General features: G+C 35.7%; 1 pseudogene; it reads right to left on the reverse strand.

Annotated features, from left to right (window-relative positions):
- Positions 1-3839: 3839 nt before the first annotated feature.
- On the reverse strand, positions 3840-5384 carry LOC147751597 (uncharacterized; annotated as a pseudogene).
- Between the last annotated feature and the right edge of the window lie 213 nt (positions 5385-5597).

The following is a 5597-nucleotide window of genomic DNA, read 5'->3' on the forward strand; positions in this document are numbered from 1 at the left end:
TTTATTGTGGGTTTTTATTAGCGGAGATTTCCGTTTTTAATATCAGTGGTTTTATCTTCAGACATATATTAATTAGTTATTGACATGATAGTATGAAATCTGGATTTGACCTTTATATATTGAATGTCTCTGATATTGTTTGTTGATTGATAACCATGCACAGAGGTGCTGCTCCAATACTTCGGAAATTCTGCTTAGTATAAATATATGTTTTGAAATTGCCTTCCCACAACAAGTACTTTGAATGTGTTGTAATGTATTGGTATATGATGGTGCTCAATTTCAGGCAGATATGGCTATGATAAGGCTATTTTGCACTATGCAATAATTCAATCTATCAGCTGCTATTCGAACTATTCACTTTATTTTATTGTATTTTGCACAGCAAGTAATTTCTGACCTTGTATTATAATAACAACATGTCAGCAAATGGTACAATTTTATACACTATGCATTTATCACTTGAGCTGCTATATGCATTTTGCACTTTAAGTACCATGGTATTTTGCGTACATCAGCTGCCAAAGTCAGTTGTCTAGTTTCATTATAGAGCAATCAGTTATCCAATTGTTTATGGCTAATAGTGCACACTATTCACTTGAAATACAACATTGTAATGGAGACTCACAATGTGATCAAACTCCTAGGACAGGACGGTTCGTCCTGTCTGCCCCAATTCACGGAGCCGGACCAAACAGGCTCGGACCTCACAGCTTCTCAAAAGGAAATTATGGACTTCCACACAAATTTAGTGGGTATGCAGTGCAAATTTATTTTGGCATGTAATTACATGGACCAGTGACCTCCATGATGCGTTTCGCTCCTCCTAGGAGTTTGATCACATGATGTGTCTCCATTACAATGTTGTATTTAAAGTGAATAGTGTGCACAATTAGGAAAATAGGCTAACTGATCGCTGTACAATGAAACTAGACAACAGACTTTGGCAGCTGATGTACGCAAAATACTATTGTATTTAAAGTGCAAAATATATATATATATATATATATTCACTGAAAAAACCATAGGTTTCAGGTCATATATAGTTAGGAATTAGCATTTAAAAAACCATTGAAATTGCTCCTATATAGTTAGTTGTACTAACTATATTTTGCGCACCCGCAATCCACTGCTGATGATGTCACATATTACATCATTCATGACAAGGCCAGTGACATCACTGATGACATTTCTTCTTTTTCGGCCTACCACACGCTTTTCAAATAGAGGATATGGAGGTAAACTTAGAGCATACTCTCTTCTTAACCTATTATATTCCTTTACACAATTCTTTGTCTCATCAAAATCAATCAAGTACAATCCAGATAAAGTTCTGACTTGAGATAAAGCAACATATGCCATACCCTCCTTGAAGACAGAACTTCCAATATTCATCAAAGCACTATCTACACTTAAACCTTGAGATTTATGAATAGTTACTGAATATGACAAAGAAACAGGACACTGTTTTCGGCGGAAATATAAATCTTTCACAAGCAAAAATCGAACAGAACAACGACTAAACTGTTGTACTTCTTCAATTCCATCAAATTAAATTTTCAAAAATTCAATTCCATCTCTATTTTGGTAATTCACAAAATCAACAACATGACCCATTGCTCCATTTACTAAACCTCTTTCCACATTTATATTTCGTCGTAAAATGAAACGACAATTTAAACATACATATAGAGTCTTTTCAAAACCAGCAGTTTTAGAAATTGTCTTCTCTAAAGAATCCAACTTTGATTTCAACTTTTCTGACAAAACAATAGTAACTCCTTTGTGCTCTATTTTATCAATAGAGTTAGAAAATCAAGAGATTATGAAACTTGAAGCTAACATTTTGTTGTTGAAGACTGAACATTCTCGAAGAGTTGGCATCAAGCATATTACAGTTTTGTTTTCAGCAATTTTCTGATAAATCATCTCTGGGAGAATATTTTCCTTTGGAAACAAATTTGAAATTAATTGTGACTGTAAAGCTTCTTTGCTATGTTCAGTTACTTTTCCAATTCTTACATCTTGTAGAATATTTTTATAATCTTCATCCTTTGCATGCCGCATGTTTTGAAGCAGTTCTGCATATTGGAAATATAACCAGATATTCACATTTCCAATGCTTCCTAGGCACTTTCTTGTATCTTCATGCGTAAGCATCTTAAACACTGGTTGTCCTTTCACTGGAGTTAGCTGCAGTAGATCCTTAAAGACAATGATGTGTTTGCCTCCAAATAACACATCATACTCTGTTTTAAGAATTTGTTGCATTCTTAAATGCACAAAAGCAAGCATCACATTTGAAACCATGCTTACCTCATCAATGATAAGAAGTTTAATTTTCTTCAGGACTCTACCAACTTCACAACAAGCTTCTCCAGATAGCTTGTGGTATTGTAATTTATTATCATGCTCTACTGGCAGCATCAATAAACGATGTAAAGTAATCCCTTTAATGTTATGTGCTGCCAACCCAGTTGGAGCAGTAACTACACAAGACAGTGATGACTCTGTTCTTTTCTTCAGATTTCTGCAGATAAGTTGCAATTGATTTAATCAGAAAACTTTTCCCAGTTCTGGCCTCTCCACTCAAAAACAGTCGGACAGGTTCAAATGACGTACATGAGCACTCTTTTTTATCATGACGTAAACCATGTTCAATCTGTTCTGTGACTTCATCATATATTTTTTTCTGCTCCACGTTTAGTTGATTTTCCAAATCTTCTAAATTAACTACATCCTCCTGAGCTTGTTCCATGGCTCTTTCCACCTCTTCCATGGCAGTGGCAGCTTCATTTTGGATAATTGGTCCTCCTAGTGGATCCTGACTCAACGAAACAGAACTTTGACTGTCTTGAGAACTGTCTCTAGCAATCTCTGCTGCAATGGTAGCTTCTTACTGTATTTCATCGTTCAACATTTGCAGATAATTTGAAAAAACAGGACATTCTATGGTATCCTTGGTTGCATTGAAAGAATCTTCAAAACTGGGAAAATCTCCCAAGTAGTTCCTTTTCTGAACGCCATGGCTTAAAGAGTTACAAAAGAGCTAAATAGTAAAAATTCCCTTTTATCAGGAGATTCGCAACTCAATTTACGATGATTAATCAAATGTCCTTTTCTTTGTTTCACCAGACATCCTTCACATCCAATTACAGCATATACTGCTTTATTGATATCTTCTGTCATATTCTTCTTAAAAGTATAGCTTTGCAGTACTTCATGGAGACAAACATTCTCAAGATGACTACTTTTTATTTGGATAATATGTATCCAACATGTTTGTCTTCAAAATATCTGTACTGTTTGGTTGAAACTCTGCCAAATACTCAATTTCTTGTGCAGACTTCAAAACTCGGTTTCGTGTTGCAGCAAGACCTAGACTCACCCAAATGATGGATCTGGATTTGGCATACAGACTTGTTGATGATAACCGATCTGAACATTCATATGCTCCAATATCTCGATGGGACAACATCTTCAGACTGAAACTGTATAATTTCTTAATTAGGCTCTTTTCATGCAAAATATCCTCCCACATTTCCTTCAGTTCCGTCTTTTCTGAGTTTGTGATGTAAGACTTTACATATCGAGCCACAGCAATAGAGTTGTCAGCAACATATTGAATATCCAATGTTACCATTCCACATGGACAAAATGACTGGGTTGTAGTCATTTATGTATCTGGACTCTTCATTTCTTTTCAAGTTGTACGTACTTTTCGGTGATTTTCTGGTCACAGTATGTCGCAGTGAAGGCAGAAAATTGTTCACTCTTCCTTTAGATATTACTGGTCGTGGAAATCCAAAACGACATTTTGTCTAGATTTTCTCCTTGGATTAGAAGTTTAAACGACAGTACTTTCCACAGCGATGGGTTTGAAAGCGTAAGACTTGATGTCGTAAATTGTCTTCTTCTGTACTTTTCGGAACACCACATGTGGAATATTGTTCAATGAAACTCATCACTGTGTCATCCGAATCTGTTCCAAATGTGGGAGCATCTTTGATCCATAGCAGCATAAGTATCTGAGGAGCACCTCTTGCTTGATACTCCTTTCTCTGAAAAAAATCCAAAACCTCTCCAAGTGGAGGATTTTTTTTGTTTGTGATGAAAGACATCATAGCTTCAAATTGATGATTAAAATACCTACAAACATTAACTGGATCCAAAGAGCACAGTTCTCCAGGTGTCTTGAATTCTATATTTTCTATGTTTCCATTTGCTTCTCGAAGAAATTCAAGTAAGTCTTCCCAGGCATACTCAGCACAGCTAAGAGTGAGGAACCATGTAGGAGTTCCTAAGTTTCTTAGCATACATTTCAATTCCCCATGACGACGGTATCAATACTCATTCGTACCACGCTGACTTGCCATGAGATTGATTAGGTGAGATTCCATAATACTGTCTTCCACTTGGACTTTATCCATAAAGTCCCTTGCCGAAACATTTTGAAGATGTACTCCAGATTTCAGTATATGGTTCACAGCATAAGATAGTCCAGAGAAGTCACTCCCAAACAGAAGATGAAACAAATAAGGAATGCATTGTTGAAATCTTGGATCTTTTGCATAGAATCTTAAAGTCCGGTATTCCGACGCAGGAATTCTAACAGGTCGGTCATCATATCTTCCACCTTGACCTGTTGGAAACAATTGAGGAAAACAACGCGCTTCCAAGCTTTCTTCCCATACACTTATGGGACTTCCTTTGGCTTCTTTCATTTGGAACAACTCAATTGCATTCCCCATTACTTCTTTGGAATGCAGAGGATGAACACTATAATGCTCATAAATCTGTTCACTTCTAGACACAGCTACTTTTACAATCTGTCCAGCTGATTAATCACTGTCCTCTTCTACAGTTGTTTCCTCTTCTCCTACATATACATTTTTGTAGTACTGATTGTTTTTTACTAAATACAACGTTGCCTTTTTGACTTTCCTAACATCCACTAATTCTTGCCAGATTTTCTTACTCTTTGTAGGAACGCCATTAACTAGAATAAATAGAGGTTCCTCTTCCACTTTTTCTACTCCAATGGTGTCAATATTTTTCTTTAAATCTAAAGGCAAATAAACAACTCTTCCCTTTAATCCTCTCTGTAAATCTGAAGGAGGCAATTTCCCTGTCTTAGGCTCCATGCGAACAATAGTCTGAAAAGGATGCACACATTGAATCAGAATACACTCATAGGTATTTAAACCCATCAATTCAGACGGAATCTTTACCAACTCAAGATTATTATGTACAGCTCTAGCAGGCATTCTGTTTTCATTTAATTTATTATAACAATATTTACAAATACATAGATCAGAACCCAAATCAAAACAGTTCTCAACCAACAAATAAGTTGCAAAATCCTTCCATTCATTATTTTCCATTTTACTTTTAACATTTAAATCATCTAACCGAGTCTTATAATGAGTTCATCGACAACACACAAAAGAAAAATGTGGCCTTTCCCTTGAAATGACCTTAAACTTTGTAATTTCATCATCAAAATTTTGAGTACTTACAATCTGTACATTCTCTTCCACATTACTTTCTATTACTGTATCATTTTCGGCAGTGTCCTCTTTTTCACCAAAGTAACA

This window comes from Lissotriton vulgaris, chromosome 1_1, assembly GCF_964263255.1.
Source record: "Lissotriton vulgaris chromosome 1_1, aLisVul1.2, whole genome shotgun sequence".
Classification (NCBI taxonomy): domain Eukaryota; kingdom Metazoa; phylum Chordata; class Amphibia; order Caudata; family Salamandridae; genus Lissotriton; species Lissotriton vulgaris.